General features: G+C 46.5%; 1 protein-coding gene and 1 long non-coding RNA gene across 4 annotated transcripts in view; one reads left to right on the top strand and one right to left on the bottom strand.

Moving 5' to 3' along the window:
- Window positions 1-23223, top strand: part of BTD (biotinidase) — a 405811-nt gene that overhangs the window by 90953 nt on the left and 291635 nt on the right. For all 3 annotated transcript variants that reach the window (XM_069648910.1, XM_069648908.1, XM_069648907.1), the window contains exon 2: window positions 602-650. The gene's annotated coding sequence lies outside the window, so the exon portion shown is untranslated. The remainder of the gene's footprint in view (window positions 1-601; window positions 651-23223) is intronic.
- The window catches only part of LOC138570200 (uncharacterized), a 245499-nt gene continuing 224076 nt past the window's right edge, over window positions 1801-23223 (bottom strand). Inside the window, exon 4 of the long non-coding RNA XR_011303422.1 lies at window positions 1801-2079. This is a non-coding gene — a long non-coding RNA (uncharacterized lncRNA). The remainder of the gene's footprint in view (window positions 2080-23223) is intronic.

Here is a 23223-nt window from a genome sequence, read left to right as displayed (position 1 = left end):
AAATAGAGTTTGCCTCATTGTTGGTATGTTTTAAATGTTTTTGCCTCAATTACTTATACTCCAAATACACCATCTTCTTTAGATTATGTAATTCACCATATCTGAGCTTACCATTTTAAGGTACAGGGTGTATCAAACATGTGATGTGTTTAAAAATGTTTAGACTGCAGATTGTGGCCGTCGTCCATACGAGACCATTACTGAAAAGAATGTGGGTATTTATGTGTAAGAAGTGATTAGTGATGGAGAGAAAATGAGAGTAGAGCTGTTGTTGAGACACAGGCAGTGTGGGAGAGAGAGTGTGTAGTAGTGGGAGCACGACACACTACAGTTTAACTGGAGTGAGAGTGTATGCCAGTAGGCCTGCACCATGGTTTTAGTTCAATTCAGTACGTAGCCAGCTTTACCTGGTGCTCCTAACTATATTCTCTGTCAGTTTAGGTCAGTTACTTTCACATTGCTGGTTTGGTGAACTATAAGCTAATTTTACATTTTCTCTGCACATGGTCACCTGTGATTGACTTTGGATGTGAACCTGACACCCGTGCAGATAGGGAAGAGTTGTAACTCATTTCACATTTTCTTTGTATTCTTTCCTTAGGAACCTCTTCTGTTGCTGACAATTTCTTCTCATCTCGGTCTGCAAGGAGGTAGGCTATGATTTCTATTGTATTATTAAAGTATTTAATTTCTATGAACTAATATGATTTTCCTTACAACAATTTTAATTGTAGTTATCATCTCTAGCGTCCCCACTATCACCAAAGATAGTCGATTCTTGTCTAACTTTTGTTAAGCTTAGTGGAAATTATCAGTGTCCTTCATAGCCATGAGTAAGGATGCTATACCCCCCAAACACGAGCGAAAACTTCCTTGCCAGCCCAATGGATCTGGTTTCTAGTGACCGATCAGGTCAGGGTCCAGGTTTACATTCACTCAGTCACAATTATTTTCCTTTTTTTAAATTGTGCGAAATCCAGTAGGTCACCCTTACGACGTTCCCTTGAATTATATTGAGTGCATGAATTTGTTATTGTGATATCGGTGCACTTGACAATATCTTGCACTCCTATCTAGTCCTTTCTTTGTCCACTGATACATCCTCCTGGGGGAGGTGTATTCTCCTTGAAGGTGAGACAACACAACTCAGAATGCAGGTGTATCAGCCGATAAAGTCCAAGCTCTCAGTTTTCAGATCGTCTCGTCTTCAGCACAGCAGCTGGGTGCGAATTTGCAATTGGAGAAGGTTTTCCATACAAATACCCACTTGTGCAGCCTGATTAATTTATTTCCTTTTGTGATTTCTTGGATGAATATTCATTGCTATGATCCAGGCATACATTTCGGGATATAAAAATCATTTGTAATTAATGTATTTCTCCCCAAATCATACATTTGGGGACTATCATTCAAGAAGTAACTAATCCTCTTGGAGTCTCAAGTTCATGATGGGATGCTAACTGTCAAATGCTGCAGATAAATCTACTAGTACCACTATGTTATCTTCCCTTTTATCTACAACAAGCTCAGACCCTATCCCTGATGTAAAACCTCCCTTTTCCAATACATTGTTGAATTCAAAAGACATGCAACACTTGTTTTGTTCTCCCGTTTTCTACTTGGTTGGCTAAGAAAGTAGATTTGAGATAGATTGGAGGTTATTTGAACGGGAACACATGCATTTGAGTTGGTCTGTTCCCTCACACCTACCATGGGGTACCGGGCCCCTGTATTCTTTATTTTGTGCTATTGTTTTAGAGCTGAACACACAGTAGCCCAAATAACCATTCTATAATTACATCCGTTTATCAAAAGTACCATTTATTTTTGTCAAATGATAGAAACTGAGCAGGCTCAAGCAGATCAACAAAGTATAGAGCTCCAAGTGTGATGCAGGAATCCACTTATGGATGTGCTCTGCTGAGGCCCCTCCTAGACCCGGTTAGTGTCGAGGTTCTGCTGAAAGCTGTCAAAGGCTTGGGCGTCCCTTCGGAGGTGATTCCCAACCTTGTCCTTGCGGCCCGGTGCTATGCCATGCATGCCACGACCCATGATGTAGGATTTCATAAATTTGAAAAACTAGAAGAAAAAACAGGTCAGTTAAGCACAGTGGGTAAAATCATAAAATACTTGGTGCCGCACACAGACTTCCGCACATGACCCAAAATAAACACGCATATATTGACAGCTACCTAAAGTCACCAATCATCATGTCCTTGTAGTCTGGCCAACAATTACCTAAAAAGGCTAAACTATTGCTACCTAATGTGATTACCTTTTTCTTTTTCTTTTCTGTTCAAAATGTATTTAATAAATAAATCTGATAATTTTCCACACAGGCCAAAAGCCCCCCCCCCCCTCCACTCCTTTTTTTGACCTGCTAATAGATGCAGTAGCTCTACCTGGTGATATCACTTTAGAATTATGTACAGAGAATAATAGGGGTGTCCTTGTGGGTAATGGTGATGTGGTTAATGGATATGCAGTCTAGTGGCTAATGAAATGTTCATCATTAACTTGCTTCTATTGGTCGTTAATGGATATGTGCCCTGGTGGATAAGGACGGTATTTTTCGCTGTTCCCGACCTGCATTATAACCTTGGTTCCCTATCCAACCTAATTCTGCAATCTTCAGAGCGCACACTTACAACTAATCTTCTGGGTGTGTTCCCTTTGAACAGCATTCTGTAGCTTTGCAGCTAGATTTGCACTTTATTGACCGTAGATATATTTAAAAACTGAACAGTCTAATTTCAACATTTACATGCACTTCCAGGGTATACTAACTGTGAGAGACCTGAAGGTGTCTCACCTGCTAGTCCCTGGGGGTCCGTCATCCAGGTGGCCAGGAAACGGCCATCCCTATTGGATCCAGTTCCTGGGGTGGACCAGTGTGGGAGGATCACCTGGATGAGGGGTCCTTGGGGAGTTTAAGTGGGACACTGGGTAAGACACAGTACCCCGTTCTCTGGAACACCTTTCCCCCATCCTACCCCGTAGGATATTCAGAAGTTCTAATCCCCCCCCCTTTTTCCAACACAAACACTTTCCTACACTATACCAAACAACGGACTAACACCCGAGCCGTTTACCTGACATGTCCCAACACAAGGGTCAGGCAATGTCAGGCAATTGACAAGAACTAAGCACACCTGACAGCCCTTTGCCTTCCCACAGGGATAAAAGGCGGAGCACGAAAGCACACTTCGAGCAAGACCAAAAGCACGAGGAAGCAGCTATTCCAGATGGGCAGTTCAGAGGAGAAAGGCGGAGAGGCCTGGAGGGACAACTAGGAGGGAATTGCCCTTGCCCTTTTCACCTCAGACCCGCGAAGCCTCCGAAAGGGAAACCATAAGACAGGGAAGTCCAGCTGACATGTGGTGTGACAGGTGTCAACAGCACACAGGGACCTCTCACATTGATGGTCAAAGCGGGGAGAAACGCTTGCCACCGTGGTGCTTACCTTGACTCCTGAGACAAGCGACTCTAACAGTTCAGCACAGCCAGTGAGCCGGGGGAGACTGATAGTGAAACTGAACTGTGCTCGGCCCAAGGTTGCAGATGGCGGCCTTGTTGAACAAAAAAACTTGTGTAATTGAACTTTAAAGGAACCCTATCAAAAGGTTCAGAAGCAACGTCGCGGGGGCACTCATTCAAAGGACTCTTACGCAAGCCTTTTTGGGGTTGTGTTGTTTTGTTGAAACTACGAAGACCAAGAGGCATTAGGAGGGGTTAGTGTAAAGTGTCAAAGTGGTCCTACGAGGGTCGAGCAAAACCCCTCATACACTCGAAAGTCTTTGACAAAGGAGAGAAAACAGATTGACCTGTGAAAGTGGCAACAGTAAACCTGATGCCTATAAATCAAGGTAACAGGGAACACACCCGTAAACCAGAGAGTAATAGAACTATGTGAAGTCTGACTCAGGCTTTAAGAGAAGCCTGACTGGGGGCCAAGACCCGAGCTTAAATAAAGAGTAACTAGTGAAGAGACATTGTGACGACAAATGTGAACTCGGCTGAGTGATGTCTGCAATGGTGGCAAATGTGAACCTGACCAAGGGATGCCTGTGTATTGAGCGTAACTAGTGATACACCCGAGAACATTGTAACGACAAGTGTGAACCCGGCTGAGGGATGTCCACAATGGATAGTTGGTGAAAAGAACGTTAAGACTGTTAAGTGATGCATGTTGAGTGAAAGGCCGTAGTGTACCCGATTGAGGGAGGCTAACGTGGCAAGAAGGATCAGAGCCTGGCTGAGAGGGATCCAAGAGGCGAAGAGCAGTTGCCCCACGTCAAAAGATTGCTAAAGGAACTTTTGTTTGTTTATTGTTTTGGTACAGCCAGCCTTCCAAGGCATGCGACTTTTGCAGGAAAGAGACTTGGTCCCGGAAGGTCCTGGCATTGTTGAAAGGAACTGTAAACTTGTGGTGGCGAGGCCCAGGAGTGAACTGTGTGTTAGGCAGAATCCTGTGCAGTTCACATAGGGACCACTACACACAATTAAGACTACAAGTGGTAATAAAAGGTCACCTTTGGTACAAGCCTGTACTACACTGTTAAACTGGTAGCAGTAGCGGAGCAAAGGTGAACTTGGATTACCACTTGTAGTCTTAATTGTGTGTAGTGGTCTCTAAGGGCACTGCACAGGATTCTGCCTAACACTGGTGTACAGCGGTGAGGATTTTTAAGTACAGTGATTACACTTAGAGTGCTGCTATTAACTTGGGTCAACTAACCACTAGGCTAAACGCCACTAATTCTGTTAGCTGAAAAATCATGTCAAGTATGGAAAACTACAGTGAAGAGTCCCTTAAACTACACTGCTGAGGTTTTGAGAACCATGTGTAGGGAAAAGAATCTCTATGGTAAAGGAAAGAAATCTGAACTGGTTGCTAATGGGAAAGCAAAGTCTGGGGAGTGGGTCAGAAGGGCCTACCCCCTAGCAAATGTGGATACTGATATTTCTGATTCTGAGAGTGTTGGATTAGAATAAGTAGATTAATCATTGTTAGGAAACCCTACAACTCCCTTACCTGCTCACAACCTCTGTCCACAGGGACCCCCACAGGTCTTACACTTACTCCTGAGTTTATTGCCCTGGAGAAAATGAGACTTGAATTAGAAGTGAACATATTGATGCACAAACTGCCATGACAGATCAAGAATTAAGGCTCAGAGAAATGGAGATGGCTCATGCTCTAAAAATGAAGAAATTGTCTTTGGAAAATGCTTATCTCCCAGAGTCTTCTAGGTCTTCCAGCCCTAGGAGACCCCGTATGCCAAAGGAAGTGATTGGTATGTATGAGACTAAACTTGATGTTTTGGATTGGTTAGCAATGTTTGAGTATAATCATGGGATTCAAGGTATCTCAGGGAATCGGTTGATTCCTTGGCTTTTCTCTAGGCTTCCCCCTGTTGCAAGTGATGCTGTAATGGAGTTGGGGGAGGAAGATAAACAGGATTATGAGTGTGTGAAGCTAGCTTTGATAGCTAGATTTGGGAAGACCCCTTCCCAGTACCTTAAGAGGTTTAGGACCCTCAAAAAGCATGATGGTACCCTTTGGGCTACCTCGGTGTGTGAGTGTTTGAAAAACTTAGATGGTTGGGTTAAGGGTTACAAAGTGAACACTTATGAAGGTTTGATGAATCTTGTTATGTTGGAGTCAATCTATGATGCCTGCTTTCCTGAGCTTAGATAGCACTTGGCTGATTCAAAGGAGATAAATCCTAAGAAGTTAGCTAAGGCTGCTGACTTGTGGGTTGCCAACAGGGCTACTCACAAGGATTCTGGGGCAACTCAGAAGAAGGATGAGGGAAAGCAGCCAAAGAAAGATAACAAGGAGAATTCCAATCCAAAAGAGGGCGCCAAACATAACCAGGGTAAACCACAAGGGAAACCGAATCAGGCTAGTGTACCATCTGGAGGTCAGAACAAACCCCCATTCATTAAAGCATTTGGGAAATGTTTTGCTTGTGGGTCAACTGACCATGTGAAAGAGGATCCCAAATGTAAGGGTAAACCTTCAGGGGTCCACACTGTCTCTTTAGCCTTCTCCCAGGTGGATGAAGTACCTATAGCCAGTGGAAACTTTCAGTTACTAGCTGATGAGCCTATGAGAGTCTCAGCTAGTGTTTCTTTAGTGTCCTTGGGTCTTTGGGAACAACAGAACTTAGATGTCTAGAACTCAATCCCAGATAATACTAAAGAGTATTATAAAGATAGTGTTCTTGTGAATGGTCATGTGACTGGTCAGGAAACCCCTGCCATCAGAGACACTCGAGCCAGCATAGCTGTGGTTGATGAATTTATTTTCAAGGTAGAGGATGTTGCTAAGACACCGAAACACCTAACCAAGATAGCTGGATGCCCTGTGCAAATGGTTCCACGGTTACCAGCTCTCATCCAGTGCAATGACATGACTGTCAGAATACCTGTAAGTGTGCAAAGTGACGTACCTGGAAGGGTCCTGTTGGGTAATGACCTTAAAACTCTTGGAGTTGTGTCTAGTACCCCCACGCCTCCCAGCAAAAGGAAGCAGGAGCTCACAAGGTCTGCTAGGGAGAGAACCTTGAGAGGTTCTCCTGGGTACTTGATAGAAGAAACTATCACCCCAACTCCACAGAACTTACTGATATTGCAGGACAGAAGGAGACAAAGGGGAAGCCCAGGTCTGTCAGCAAGAAAGCAGCAAGCACCCCTGTGCCCAGAAGGACATCACCAAGACTTCCCAAAGTTACACCTGTCACTCCTCCACCAGCTGAGGCTGAGTGTGAGGTTCAACCCTGTATGGTTCAACTAGATACTGAGGAATCAGATCTAGAAGAAGATCTTACTCTGGTTGGAGATATTGACCCTGTTCAACATCCTGAGCTGCAGTCTTTTCTGGCAGAAGGTGGACCAACCAGGGCAGACTTCAGCAGGGGACAAAGGGAGTGTCCTACTCTTGAAGGTCTTCGCCTACAGGCAGCTTCTCAGCTCGATGGGAAAGAGCCTGGAAAGTATAGGTTGCACTGGGAAGATGGCCTCTTTTACAGTGAAACGACTGAGTCAACCCCTGGAAACTGCAAAAGACTTGTAGTACCTCTAGTGAATCAACTCCAATTCCTACAGTTAACCCACAAGATACCTTTGGCTGGTCACATAAGTTTTAAGAAGACTAAGGAAAGGCTCCCTCTACTTCTACTGGCCTAAAATGGGTTCAAAAGTAGACAAATTCGGTAGGAGCTGTCACACTTGCCAATCCTCTGGCAAGAGTAGAGCCAAGAATGTGGCACCCTTGGTGCCTCTCCCAGCGGTAGGAGTTCCTTTCGAGAGGGTACGGATTGACATTGTTGGTCCCCTTGATCCTCCCAGATCTTCAGGTAACAGGTTTATCCTGGATGTAGTAGACCATGCTACTAGGTATCCTGAAGCAATACCTATGAGGACCGTTACGGCTCAGGCTGTGGCTAAGGCCCTACTTGGTATTTTTACCAGAGTAGGTTTTCCTAAGGATGTGATATCTGACAGGGGATCAACTTTTATGTCCCACTACATGCAAGCCATGTGGAAAACCTGTGTAGTCACCTACAAGTTCTCTACTGCCTACCATCCCCAAACCAATGGGTTGGTGGAGAGGTTTAACAGAACTATGAAGAGCATGATGGGTGCTTTAGAAGAACCCCTTTAAAAGAAAGTGGGACCTTCTACTGCCATGCCTTCTCTTTGCATATAGAGATGTCCCTCAGGAGGGAGTAGGTTATAGTACCTTTGTACTTCTCTTTGGCCATCCAGTCAGAAGTCCATTGGCCCTGATTAAGGAGGAGTTGGAAAGTGCTCCTTCCCCCAAGCCAGTCAGAGTGACTGACTATGTGATAGGTCTCCGGAGGAGAATGTCACACATGATGGCAGGGGCAAGTGATAACTTGATAGCTGGTCAAGACCTGCTTGTTCTTGTTATGGTACCTACAAGGCAAAGGGCCTTACAGGACAAATGGATAGGACCCTTCAAAGTTGTGGGTAAACTTGGAGAGGTGAACTATCTGGTGGAATTAGACAATCCTAAGGAGGCTCCTAGAGTCTTTCACACCAACCGTTTGAATGCTTATGTCTCTAGACCTGAAATGGGAGCTTTGCTTCTAGCTTCACCTCAGGAGGAGGAGGAGAGGGATCCTCTCCCTGACCTCAGAGGCTTACCTTTAGGTGAGCAGGTGGAAGGAGTCTAACATCTGACCAGCAGGATGAGTGCATATTACTGTTAAATCAGTTTGCCTCCCTGTCCTCACTTTCACCAGGCTTGACCCCTTGGGGCCAGCATGATATGCTCACTGGTGTTTGTTTGCCTGTGAAAAGCAGGGGGTACAGAATGTCAGACAATATAAGAACCCATATAAGGAATGAGATCAACAAGATGCTTGATCTCGGGGTTATAGAACCCTCTACTAGTCCATGGTCTAGCCCAGTTGTGCTTGTACCAAAGGCAGGATCCAAGGAGTTGAGATTCTGCATGGACTATAGAGCTCTAAATGCAGTCACCAAGACTGATGCCCATCCTTTGCCTAGGACAGATGAGCTGGTGGACAAACTTGGTGCAGCCAAGTACCTCAGCACATTTGACCTAATGTCTGGCTATTGGCAAATAGCCCTGAGAGACCATGCCAAGGAGAAAACTGCAATCTCCACCCCAGCTGGCTTCTACCAATTTAAGGTAATGCCTTTTGGATTAAAGAATGCACCTGCTACATTTCAGAGGATGGTCAATCAAGTTCTGAATGGGATGGAGGACATCTGCATGGCATACTTGGATGACATTGCAGTGTTCAGCCCTACATGGAACAAACATATTGATCACCTAGGATATGTTTTGCAGGCTCTGGAACAGGCTCATCTGACCATAAAGGTAAGTAAATGTCAAACTGGTCAGAGTACAGTGGTCTACCTTGGACATGAAGTAGGAGGTGGTGAAATAAGGACATTGCCTAGCAAAGTACAGGCTGTACAAAACTGGGCCACCCCTACTACTCAAACCCAAGTGAGAGCCTTCCTAGGTCTCACTGGGTATTGCATGAACTTCATAGAGAACCATGGAACCATAGCTTCTCCCTTGAATGTCATCTCCTCTCCCATATTTCCTAAAAAGTTCAGGTGGAATGAGGTGTACAATCAAGCCTTTGAAGGCCTGAAGAAAGCTCTTTGTCAAGCTCCAGTCCTAAGAGCTCCTGACTACCACCAACCCTTCATTGTACAAACGGATGCTCCAAATGTAGGTATATGTGCAGCCCTTAATCAACTGGATGAGAAAGGTAGGGAACATCCTATGTGTTTCATCAGCAGGAAGTTAAAGGTTCCTGAGACAAGGTGGGCAACCATAGAACGTGAATATTTTTCTATTGTGTGGTCACTGAAGAGGTTTAGACCATACTTGTATGGATCTACCTTCATTATTCAGACTGACCACCAACCCTTGAGATGGCTAATGCAAATGAAAGGGGAAAACCCTAAACTACTCAGATGGTCAATCTGCCTGGAAGGGTTTGATTTTACCATTGAGCACAGAGCAGGAAGTCACCACCAAAATGCTGATGGTCTCTCTAGGATGTTTATAACCGACTAGAGGTATAAGATCCATCCAGGAGTGAATTAAATCCTCCTGTCCCTTAGTCTGGGGCCGGGGTGGGGGCAGTGTTAGGGAGAATTCTCATTCTATGGCTAATTTTCTTCACCTAGTGAGTCCCTCAGCAGCTTTGCTGGATTTCTGGAGTTTATATTTCCACCTGGTAAGAGTGTGAACCTTTTTCCCACTCTTACATGTGTTTTGCCATGTGTATTTCTACTGTTTGTGTGATCTTGGGCTCTATGAGCCCCCCTTTTTGTGTTACACAGCACCTTCAGTGTAGTGACACCGGGTTGTCTTTGAGACTCCATTTTTCTGGGGCTGACTACTGTCCCCCAGAAACAGGTAAAGTTGCTATTTACTTTATGTAGTTATTTAAAACTGCAGACCCAGTACACCCCATCTTACATGGAGTACTGGAAAGGGTTAATTCCTATCCCTTTTTGTCTGTGCCTCTCTGAGCTTTGTTTTGCTCTTTTAACATTTAGACTTGGCTGGTGGCAGTGGTATCTACCCTAACTTTTCTACTGCAATTATACCATATAAACGTGGTATTGTTCCAGGCTATTATATGAGCCTCGAACATAAACCCACTTGACCAAATACTTTCTTTTGGCTCCGGTCGGGTTTATTCGCCATTTCTTTTGATTAAAGTCCTTCTTGTGTTTTACTTTGAACGGCAAAGCAGATTTGCCTTCTTTGTTCACCGTCTTTTGGCGGGCTTCCCTGAAGAAGCCCTCCTCTTGGCGCCTGGGTGTCTAGATGGGCTGAATGTGAGGGAGGGGTGTAGTCACCCCCTGCACAGGGTTTCCTAGGAAACCCAAGTCGCACTATGCATCCATTGGCTGGAGGGGTTGTCCGGGGCGGACAACCCCCCTGCTGTGTGATTGACAGCCAGGCTGGGGGATTCTCGCATAAAAGGCAGGACTCTTGGGCTGGAAGTCAGTCGCCACTGGAACTGCAAGGAACCGAAGAGAAGCAGAGAAGAAGACAGCTGCTTCAACTACCGAGTCCCGGTGAAGCCCTGCTGCAGTCCTGAGCTATCTACCCTTCAACGACAAGAGAAGATCCAGTCTGGAGTCTTCTTCCCTTAAGCCTGGTGGGATCAACCAGCTTACCTTCCACAGGCAGAGGATCCTCTTCTTGGTCGAAATCGCTGCACACTGCTGCAGTGCTCTGGATAGCCATCTGAAGAGCCTCTCCTGTTTTAAAGGAGCGCACCTTTTATTCACCACTGCTGTTGCTGCTGCTGGCTTCAACCCTGGGTAGTGCAGATCGCTCCAGACGTCTGGGGACCACTACACACAATTAAAACTACAAGTGGTAATACAAGTTCACCTTTGGTACAAGCCTGTACTACACTGTTAAAGTGGTAGCAGTAGCAGAGCAGCCAGACTTATCTCAAGAGCAAATGAGCAGTAGTAGAGATTACACAAAGGACTACAATTACTGTGACTCAAGCAACAGCAAAGCAAAGCTGCTGGGGGACTCACTAGGTGAGGGAAATTAGCCATAGAATGAGAATTCTCCCTAACACTGTACTGTAAGGACCTGCCTTGTCCCGTGCTAAAAACATGGGCCAGGGAGACCCAGCTATACAATCCTGACTTTTATCATTTGGTGAACACTTCTTTCTTTTCTTAAGAACATTATCCCACACTATTTTGTAACTTAGTTGTAAGGATTGGCAAAAGTTCTTTTTAAAAGGATAGGCCCTTTTTGGGAGGGGGTTGGGGGCCGGCGGCCATGCACTGATTTTGATTCTAATGTTTTCACTCTGCTCTGTTGCAAAAATAAACACAGTTTAAAAAAAAATGATAGGCCCTTTTTATTTGACAAGACAACACTAGGACTGCTTTATTATTATTTGATGGTTGTAGCTTGCTCCCATCTTAGATTTAGGTTTAGACTAGGGGGCTGATTCATGGAATTATTTGCGCCGAAAAACAGGGTTTGTGCGCCATTCTGCCCGCAAATCCCTTTTTAACAAATGGGGATTTGCAGGCAGAATGGCACACAAATCCTTGTTTTTCGGCACAAATAATTCTATGAATCGGCCCATAGGTGTTTTCTCACCGATTATACAGTTTAATAAGCACCCTTGAACTGTGATCACTTGTGTCTGTCTTTACTGTTGCTACCATGAGTTTCTTACAAAACCCACAATAGCCAGTCAAGATGGCCTCTTTTAGTTCAGAAACATGTGGCATAAACAAAGACCGTAAGACACTGCCCAGCAGTCCACAATCTGCATGTTTATTTGGATGTACGTGATTATTTTGATTGTGAAAATTTCGAAAAACGAAAATTATGAATTTAAAATGTTCATAAAGGAAATAATACCATACATCACAACTGTCCGCCACCCCTCCTCCCCCACCTCCCTAACCCTAATAGACTCATACTTACCTCTGGTGCCCAATTTACCCTTAACTCCTTCAGTGCATTGCTCACCCTGCAATGTTTCCGCCTCCCCATTGAGAGGCGGAACTTCGGCTGCAGGGTTCTTTTCCTATTTCTTTTTTTTTTTTACTTTGTCCCCCGCTTTCCTTTTAATGGAAGCAGGGGACACCTCTGCAACCTCCACTCTCCTTGATTGACAATCTGGTTATATGGTCGTTTTTCCAAGGGCGCATTCAGCATTTTTGGCTGTGCGATTAAAAAAAATAATAATAATCATTCGCCATTTTCTACGTATACTGTTTATGTGGTACTTTTAAAGATGGTGAAGGCACGCCCCTAAGCGCTCACAGCCAAGAGAATACAACCCGCTAGCGAAGAAAGCCCAAGTCGATCTTGTAAGGATATACGTTTATTTGAAACTTTTTTTTTAACTTTTATTTTTCAAAGAGAGTTACATCGGGAACAGAGTTCAGAGCAGTCGGCAGAGTAGCATGACAGTGCACAGATATATGTTGTTACAATAAACAAATCCCAGTCAGGATGGTAATAATGTGGTGTCATCTTCTTCAGGGAGCATATTACATAAGTAAAGGCGGAAAGAGACCATATGTCCTTGGGTCGACAGGTCGACGGCACAGTTACAACAAATTGCTCCTCACATTCATTCATCATTGACAGGTCTTTCAGGAAGTCTTCCCTTTTGGGTGCTTCTGTAGATTTCCAGCATTTCAGAATGCTTCGTTTTGCAAGTACACATGCAATGTTGAACAGTTGTCTGGTGGTCTCGGCCACCATGCCAATATCCCCAAACAGATATTTCAATGGAGAGGGTCTAGCCAGGATCATGGTGATATCTTCTAGGATTTCTGCTACCTTCCCCCAGAATAGGGATACAGAGGGGCACGCCCAGTACATATGATGTGCATCTGCCCTAGGGGCATCGCATTTGGGACATCTGCCTGTATGGCCATCCACAAACTTAGCTAGTTTGGCTGGGGGTAGTGGAGTTGGTTGAGAACCTTACATTGGATTAGTCTCAGCCCCGAGTTTATAGAGACATTCTGAGTGAGTTGACAACAGCGCAACCAGCTAGATTTGCCTAGTTCCAGCCCCAAGTCACGTTCCCAAGCCTCTTTAATGTTGTTACATGGTTTTGAATGTGTCTGGACCAAGTTATATATTAGGGAGATTCCTTTCCTATGGCCATCCGTTGCCGTCATTGCACTAATGCATTCGTGAATAGTGGGCTCTGATGGGAATGTAGGCCATTTGGCGTCAAAGGCGGTTTTCATTCGATAAAACTGGAATCGCTTGAGGTGTCCCCCACCCACTGTCTCAACGAAATCTTTGCACCCAGTTCGCAGAACCTGCCATCCGGGAACATATCTCGCATCTTAAAACATTTATTTGGATCCCATGCCCTTGGTATCGCCTTATCAAATGTGGGTGCTATGCCAGGAAAATTCCTTAACAGTATCTCTGGGTCATATGGGGTCATGAGACCAATTGTCTTATATATCTTGAGCCATGCTCGCGTGGTAGTGCTCACAGGGTCGTATACGCAGGAGTCCCTGCGTTTGGGATCAAACATGACGCACTGCAATTTCGTCGGGGAGGTGGCATATTTTTCCAGGGGGATGTGTACTGCTGTATCGTCTGGGTCGAACCAGTGCCTTGCAAAATGTGCCTGTGATGCCAAATGGTATAGTTCAAAGTCCGGCGCTGAGATCCCACCCTTCGAAAATGGCTCGTGTCATTTTGGCCCATTCTAGCCTGGCTGTTTTGCCTCCCCATACAAAGGAGGTAGTTAGTGTCTTAGCTTTGCGAAGAAGGCTCTAGTCGGCCAAATCGGAATGTTGCAAAAGTAATACAATAATTTGGGGAGAACTATCATCTTAAGAAGGGCTATCCGTCCGTATAGCGAGATGGGTAGATTAGCCCATAGTTGGAGTTTGTTGGAGAGAGATTGTATAAATTCTCCATAGTTCTCAGTGTCCAATGTGTTTCTATCTCTGGATATCATTATTCCCAAATAACGGACATGCACGGGGGACCATTTAAACCCGTCTACGCCAGACCCATCTTTGGTGTTGGAGTTTAGTGGGAATAATTCAGACTTTGAAACATTAATTTTGTACCCTGAGTAATTGGAGAAAACCTCTATATCCGCCATGATGGGCCCCAGGTTTTCTGCTGGATCCTGAATGTATAATAGGGTATCGTCTGCATAAAGGGAAATTATTTGCAGGGTTCTGTTCATTCTGAGTCCCCTGTGCGCGTGATTTGGCCGCACAAATTCAGCCATAGGTTCTGTTGTTAGTGCAAATAGAATGGGAGAGAAAGGGCACCCCTGCCTGGTACCTCTATTTAGTAAAAAGGAAGGTGACGTATTATTAGTTCGTATAGAGTAAGCGGACACACTTAACAAAATATTGGCCTAATCCGAATCTTTCGAGGACCAAGAACAGGTAGGCCCATGAGACAGAATAATAGGCCTTCTCGGCGTCCAGCGCAGCGATGGCCGCATTTGCCTTTGGGTTTAATTGTGCCATAACTCGGAAGAGTCGCCGCAAATTTAGGGCTGTAGATCTGGTTGGTATGAAGCCGGCTTGGTCGGGGTCCTCTAGTATGGGCATGTAGGGTAGTAGTCTAGTTGCGAGAATCTTTGCATCTGTATTGATAAGCGATAGTCGTCTATATGAGCCCATATCCTGTGCAGGTTGCCAGGGTTTAAGGAGCACCATTATTACTGCATCGCGCATGGACTCTGGCAGTGTTCCCCGCTCCATGGCTTCTTCCCAGACTTTCAACAGGATCGGGGCTAGTTTGTCTTGGAATTCTTTATATAATTCGGTTCCCAGACCGGGGCCCTGCCTGAGGTTAAAGCTTTGATTGCCTCTGTAATTTCTTCCACTGTAATGGGAGTGTCTAGTATCGTTCTTGTTTTCAGAGTGAGTGTTTGGAGATCTAATGCATGTAGGTAACTAGCTATCTCTTCCTTCAACTTGCTGTCACGATTGGAATAGAGGGTTTTGTAGAATTCAGTAAATGTGTCATTAATATCTTGAACTCGATTTACCATCGTCCCGTGGGATATCCATATGCTGGCAATGGGACTTTGTTGGTTTTAAGCATCTGTGCCAGGAATTTCCCGGCCTTGTTGCTTTCCCTATATCTATGGGCTCGGGCTGGGGCAGCCATGTACTGGATTTCCCGATCCGTGAATCTATTGAATTTGCCCAGTGTTGTATGTATATCGGAGAGGGATTCTTTACTGTGTGTGGTGCTGTATTTAAACTCCAGTAATTCAAGCTTTGCTTCGGCTATGTCTAATTCCCTTCTAAAAGATCTCAACAGCCCAGTGGACTTAGCCACGATAGCCCTCCGCACCCATACTTTGAATGTCTCCCACAGCGTGGCACGTCTGTCCACCGATCCCTCATTTAATTGAATAAATTCCTCTATTTCAATATGGAGGGATTCACATACCTGGGGGTCCCTTAGTATAGCGGGGGCATCCTCCAACGTCGAGTCTGCGATGTAGAGTTGTGTTTAGTTAGGGTGACACATTGGAGAATGGTCTGAGAGTGTGTGGGGATACACCTCACAGTTCAATACTGTATCAGAGAGGGTCGAGCTAATGAGCCAGTAGTCTGTGTGATTCAGAGTCGTGTACCGATGAACAGTATGTGTACCGCTTTTCCTGGGGATGTGTTTCCCGCCATATCTGGTGTAAAGTAAGTGCAGCTTTAGTGGGAAAGTGGGGGGTAGTAGAGTACCAGTCCAAGTCTATATCAAGGATCGTATTGAAGTCCCCCCCAACCATATTACTGCTGGGTCATCAGTTTTGGTTATCATATTGTGTATACAAAACAGAGGGGGGTCTGGGAAACTCTCTACCAGCACAAACACAGCCCATTGACTTGTTCTTGGGTAGATGGCCACTGGGAGCATCTCAACCAATTCTTTAGCTCACTGTTCTTTTCACAGAGAAGAAATGGCCCAGCATAAAGCGCCTGCTACCTTTTTTAAAATATTTGCAAGGAACATGGGGTTGGTCACTCTGAGTTACCTGGGGGCAACCAGACGTGGACTCCCTGCTCACTGTGCTGATAGAGGCACAGCTTCACCTCACTGATGAGGTCAACAAGGCTGAAACACGTGTATGTGGTTGCTGTTGGTACTCTTGTTCAGAGAGGAATTGCCATAGCATTTTGGTGTGGCAGGACAAAGACTGATATGCAAATGAATTTTTCCCATCTGTGAAAAGTACAGTGAGCAAAAAGCGTGTGCTGCCAACTCTCATCTCAGTACAGGTTATCATGCCATGTTCTTTCTGGAGTGGAGAGCCTGCTACCTTTTTTTGTCATATTTTGTATAGTACTGGGGTCGTCTGTATTGGGACCATAGGTATTGACAATCTCAACTTGTCGTTCCGCCTTCTCCCCCCAGACCAGCACAAATCTAGCGTGGGGGTCTATTTTGGTATCTTGGAGTCAGAATCCCAATTTCGGGTGGGTTAATGTGAGCCCCCCCTGGCCTGGTTGGAGAACTCAGTATAAAATCTTAGCGGTCCCCATTTTGGGAGGAAACTGGTACAGACCTGACCAAGTGCATGTGTCTCCTGTAACAGTATGATCTGGGGTTGTGGCTGCCTAGTGATATATGCTGCGGTTTTCTGGGGCTTGACAGGGTGTTAAGCCCCTGGACGTGCCAGGAAAAGAGTTTAACAATTATTCCATTACTACCCTGTGCCATAGTCCTCTTTGATCACAGATATGTATCCTGGACAATGAGAAGCACAATGAGAAGCAACTGCTGCTTCAGCTGCGTACGATGCACTAATACTCTGATTTTAAACACTTAACATTCTCAACAGGTCTCAGAGTTGATGAGGAAAACTTCACCTCGAGCTCCTCCCCAACTCCAATTACTTATACTTCGTGCCCCACCCCGCCCCCACACGCACCATCAACCCCAACACGATGATGTATCCCATTTCCCATAACTTGTGGAACTCATGAGGGTCACTCGTTGCGGCTGTATGGCCACCATCAACAGAGGCTCACAACCCTGATTTCAACAACTATTAATTGGAGCAATCAATTCAGATTTAAAACCTCAAACAACAAAGGATATGAGTCAACATCCCTCTCAGCCTGCAGGGTCGAGTCTCTCCTCTCCAGGACGTGGGTGACTATTTTGGTCAATTACTCGGTATCTGGGGGGCATAGGGATAGAGGCCTCGATGTATGCCATTGTTTCAGTAGGATTCTCAGAGCTCTGCCTCCATGTTGGATTCTCATCTTCACCGGGAATATGAGGGCATAGGGGATGCAGTGTAGCCTGAGTTGTCTCTTGACCGGTTCATAGGACCTCCTCTGTGTTTGAACATTAGTCGAGAAGTCTGGATAGATATGTATCCTATTTTCCTCGTAGTGTAGGGTGCCTTTATCTCTGGACAGTCTCAGGATCGTGTCTCTATCTCTATAGTTGAGGAGACGGGCGATTATGGTGCAGGGTGGTGCCCCAGGTCTTGGAGGTGGGGCAATGGTATGATGGGCCCTTTCGACCAGGAAGTGGTTCAAGAAGGACTGTGCACCCAACAGGGTTTTCAGGAGGTTTTCCATGTGTTGCTCTGTTGGGCCTTTACAGAAGGGCTCCGAGATGCCAACTATCCGGATGGTATTTCTTCTGGTTCTTGATTCGAGGTCCTCGCATTTGTTTGGGTCTTATGTAGTTCCCCTTTTAGTTGTGCGATGTCTCGGGTGTGTTGGGTTATAGTATCCTCGTTTGTGCTAATCCTATTCTCTGCGTCAGTGATACGTGTACTCTCCTCGTGGACTCTGGCCTTCAGGGAGCTAATTGTTGCCACAATGTCGTCCAACTTGACTTTTACCGCTAAAAAGCCGTTTTGTACCAGTGTCGCTAGCAGTCTTCTCTTGAATCGGTGGAGGCCTCGGCCTGGCAGTCCAGCGTCAGTAGCAGGGTTGTGGCGGATCCATGAGGCTGGGAGCTAGCGAATTAGTCCATTGGGCTGTTTTTTTTGGCTCCTGTACCTTTCTTCTCGTGGCGGCCCATATGGCGCCACTGCCCACAGAGAGTGGACTGTGTTCTCCCACATCTCATGACAGGTTTAGGATGGTTTTGTTATGGTGATCTCAGGGTTGGCTTGGCGGTTCTGTAACAGCTCCGGGACAGTGCAGATATGACACCACCAAGGTTCAATCAGATGATGCAGCGGCTTGTCTCTTTGTTGTATAAGTGGATCTGTTGCGGTGTGGGCGTTGATATGATCCGTGCAGCAGTCGTATGTGAGCGGACAAGCTGTTGCACGTAGCACCTGGGGGGAGTGTTTTCCAGCCTCAGATGCCAAGAATAAGGTTGGGATTATAGCATGGAACCCTGTGGCAGCCACCGAGAGCAAGGCTGCTCTCGTATCAGTGTCCTTTCAGGATTGCTCTTGTAGGGGTACCGTGGAGGTGTGGTGGTGGTTCACCTGGAACTTCAGTTCCCCATCTATTGCCTTTACTGTATCGTGCTCCACTGCTTTATCCCCTGGAGTCCCACACACTTTCTGTTGCAGATGAGTTTGGATGCGTGCGAGAGGTTATACAACCTTTATGCTCTCCACCCAGGTACGCAGCCTGGATAATGAAGGGTGTGATCGCCGTGGTCAAGCATGAACATAACGCCTCAGTGTGAGCCCACAATCAGGCTTGCTGTGGGTGCGAACCACATCAGCTGCACAGCCAATAATGTCCAGACCCACTCAAACAGTGGCTTCCACTGTGCTTTTTCAGTTTGTGTCGGCCCGCTCCTTATCCATACTACAGTCTGCTCGTAGACCCCACTGGGTTTCAAACTGCACCCCTTGTCCACACCTGGTGTGAGTGTTAAGTCTTTATAGAGTAATCCTACCTCGTGAAGTACGGATTTGTCAGCCTCGGTAGACCCCTCAGTGTGTCTGTGTAATGTCCGGTGCCCCTCTCGTCCTAGATACGAACTGGTAGTCCTGTATGCCGCCGCATACACTCACCTGAGTGCAGTCCACATTGTCTACCCAGTTCTGCCACGTTATGGGAGGATCGGGGGGCTGTTATACTGTGGCCGATGGCTTCTTTGTTTTAATGCCCACAGGGAGCGGGTACCCCGCCAACAGCGTCTTGTGCCCGTTTAACACGTCGGAGGGGGGAGCAGACGGGGCCAGCGCGGCTGGGTGGGGGCTTCCCACCGCACGCACACCCACGGTTGTGTCGATGCGCGTTGTCTTGGTGAGAGTGTAGCCTCTCACTCCACTCCCGGGGCTCACCCTGGGAGCTCGCTTCGGGTGTCAGGTTTACCCACCCGGCACGGGGGCAGCAGCAGCAGCAGCTGCCGTCACTGACCTTGGTTCTGGGTTCGCTTCTCCCCTGCTAAGGGTGGGTCTTCTTGGCTCTCCAGCGGGGATAGTATCAGCAGGCGTTTCGCGAAATCGTTTGTGGAATCCGTATTCCAGTCCTTTGCGTTATGCAGTCAATGGCGCCGCTTTGCTCCTGCTCCACACCTCCCCCACACGGCCTTCCAGTAGTCTCTGCCTCCGGCTCACCGTTGTTATCTCGCAGAGTCGCCAGGCGGCAGCTCACACGGCCCGTACCCGTTCAAGAGTCCCCAGGCCAATATCTTCGTTGTGGATCGGCAGATAGGCTCAGTGCTTTCATGAGATGTTGTATACTCCTTCCGACTTCAGGTCCTCAACAGGTTTGGTGTACAGGCGGCTCCTGACAGGATTAATTGCAAACAGGATATTTCTTGGGTCGGAGCTCCGTCCTCAGGCGGCCATTTCTCAACATACACAACAGCGGCCCCACCATAAGGATATAAGTTTTAATCTTACACACAGATGAGAGCAACAGCAAATAACTCTGCTGCCAAGAACGTTCTGCTGAACAGAGCTACAAGCAGAAACTTTTAAAGCTGCACAGTGTCATAATGAAGCAATAACATACAGTAAAAACCAGCACGGCTGATTGGTTGGACCCCACACACGTTCCACCTTTACCCATAAGGGGTGCCGGTCTATTGGTCACAGTCCGTCCGTCAACCATCACGTGGGTGCTGCGTGGCTCGTCTTCTCATGTCGAAGGTCAGAAAATAAATGATACTCCTACCATACGAATATTTTATCACTCGTGCTGTGCACTTGGCATGCCATCCGGCTCGAAGGTCTCCACCCTCATTTTTTAACTATTTACCCCTCCCAGCACCTTGCAATACAAATCACACGATTGTCGCTTTAACGATATGTCCTGTCCGTCCACTTTGAACATTTCAGGACTTGTTACTTTGGGGTTGGTGGTCAAAGGGCACCTGGTGCCATGGAATTCAGGGATCTTATGGTTTAGTCAGTTATATGGCCCATAACTTGTGGTCACCCGGGAATGGGTGGGTCATGCTTTGGTTAGGGTGAAATAACATGCACACTAGGCGCCGGTCTCTGATCGCGGCCTTGTAGGGCACATTCCTCTTGGGTAAAAAAAACACATCTTTGCAACACTATTAGAACAATGAATAGCCCTTGTGGCGGTTGGGGATGTGATGCTTTCCTCATAGGAGCTCAGGCATGGCTGGGGATTTCTTTGGTCTGGTGAATTTGGGCCTACTGCATGCAATGCTGCATGTACCGTGCAGGCTGTCCCTTCTACCTATGATTACTAATATCTACACAAAATTAGCAATGCTGCTCGCGCCTTGGGCTATATTATGTAGTTAGACTATTTATTTATTTAATACATTTTATTGATTTTTACAACAAACAAAACATAACCATCACACCCGACATTTGCGGTTACAAGCTTCTTAGCATATATTTGCATATTATTTATTACTGTCTTCCCCCTTCCCCACTTTAACTCGAGCTTCCACCTCAGTTCCTCAGATTTCCTTTTGGGGTTAATCCACTTTGCCGTTCTTGGACGTATCATATTCACTGGAACTGGCATGGGAGGATCCCGACAATGTGGCTACCATTTGTCTCCATGCTATCAGAGGTCCCACTTTATCATCCTCTCCTCTGCTGGCTGCCTCATACCATACTACTGTCGCAGGATCTGCCCATTTCAGGAGATCGTTCCACCATACCTCTAATCTGGGTCTGTGAGCTGCTTTCCAGCCCATGGCTATTCTCCTTTTGGCCAGAATGTAGGCCAGATTCTTGAGTTTGCAAACGTGTTTCAGGTTGCGTGGTCTGGTAAATCGCCCCCCATCCTCCCATCATGCATGCCCATACGGATTCCACATCTAACTTAATTTCCTTTTCAGATAGTCGTATTTTAACTTCCTCCCAGAATTTTCCCACCTCCGGGTACGCCAAGAACATATGGATCATCCCAGCATCCACCTCCCTGCACTTGGGGCATTTTTGTACTTCTGTACTCCCAAATCAGGCGATCTTTCGGGGGGTCATGTATGCCCTATGGTAAAATATAACTGAATCTGCTGCAGCCTCGCATTCCTGAACACCTTTCTATGATATCTCTGGGCTCTTTCCCACTGCCCGTCTTGCATAGGTTCTCCCACTTCCTCCTCCCAGTCCCGTCTCAGTTGGAGCAACTCCTTACCCACTCTCGATATCACCAGTTCATAAATCCGGGATATTTTGTGCCCTCCCTCCGAGATATCGTACATTGTTTCTATGGAAGTGTTAGGTTGTTCTGCTAGTGCTATTTCGGACCACATTTCCTTCACCCGTTTAATTATTCTAGTATATGTGATATATTTCCCCGTATGTACCCCAGTTTCGTCCACTATCGTTTGGAAGTCCAGTGCCTTCCCCTCTTGCCATATATCTCCCAAGGTCGCTAGGCTTACCGGCTCCCAGTGTTTGCGGATCCCTTTCCTCAGTTGCTCATCCACCCGCGTAGCACCACGAGTGGCGCCTGCGGGGGGCATTGGGTCGGTTTTCCCACAGCTCGGCACACTTTGCGCCTTGTCTTCCAGCCCAGTTCCAGCAATCTCGATTGCCCATGGAGCTCTGGTTTGGGTAGCCATATCAGTTCTTTTAGAAAATAAGGGTCGCATTCACCCCTCAGCCATCTAGATTCTGCTGTCTCGACTTCCGACAGCCACCTAGTGACATATTGTAACTGCCCTGCCAAGTGGTATATCTCATAGTTCGGCAGGTTTATGCCCCCTCTGTCATACGTATTCTGTAATTTCCATAGGGCTACTCTGTTTCTGGAGTTGTGCCACAGGAAACCTCTACATAAACGCTGGAGTTTAATAAAAAAGTGTTTGGGCAACATGTATGGGATATTTGCGAAGAAGTGTAGTAGCCTAGGAAGGACCACCATTTTGAGCAAGGCCGCCCTTCCCACCATGGCTAGGGGGAGCTTTGCCCAGAACCCCATGCTGTTCTTGATACCTTCTACTGCCCTCTCCGTGTTATATTTGTGCTGGTCTACAATCGTATGATATATGTTAATCTCCAGGTATCGGAATGCTCTGGTCTGCCAGGCTATCTGCAAAATAGGTAAGTTCTCCTGTGGGACTCCTCTGTACCTCCCCAAGGGGAACATGCACAATTTTTTGGGGTTCACTGCTATGCCTGAAAGAGTCGCATAGCGCTCCATCACCTCCAAGATGTATTGCAAGTTTTCCTCTGGGTACCACCGGTATAGCAGCATGTCATCCGCATACAATGATATCAAGTGCGGTCCCCCCTTAGTGTAGACCCCTATTTCTTTGTAATGCTGTCTCAAACAGATTGCTAATGGTTCTAGTGCCAGGATGTACAGCATCTGGGACCATAGACAGCCTTGCCTCCTGCCTCTGCTAAGTTGCCATTTATCTGAAATTATCGCTCCCGTTTTGAGCCTGGCTGTTGGGAAGCTATACACCATTTTCACCCACCGCAGGTACCCTGGCCCCATCCCGTATTCTTTCAGGGCCGCCATCATCCAAGGCCACCTTACGGAGTCGAAGGCTTTCACTGCATTGCTATTTCACTTGGGTCACCCTCTGCCTGTTCTATGATATGGTGGAGCCTCCTGTGGTTATCGGATATGCTTCTACCTGGGACATATCCGGTTTGATCGGGGTGTATGAGTTTGTTTATTACCCTCTTCAGTCTGTTCGCCAGCACAGCCGTGAGAATTTTACTGTCCTGGTTTAGCATGGCTAGGGGTCTGTACGACCCACATTCTTTGCTTGTCAAGTTTGAGAAGCGGAATAATTACCGCCTCCCT

The sequence above is a fragment of the Ambystoma mexicanum genome, chromosome 2q (assembly GCF_040938575.1).
Source record: "Ambystoma mexicanum isolate Mex_15411 chromosome 2q, UKY_AmexF1_1, whole genome shotgun sequence".
Classification (NCBI taxonomy): domain Eukaryota; kingdom Metazoa; phylum Chordata; class Amphibia; order Caudata; family Ambystomatidae; genus Ambystoma; species Ambystoma mexicanum.
The sequence above is the reverse complement of the archived record's forward strand: the minus strand, read 5'-3'. Positions and strand labels throughout refer to the sequence as shown.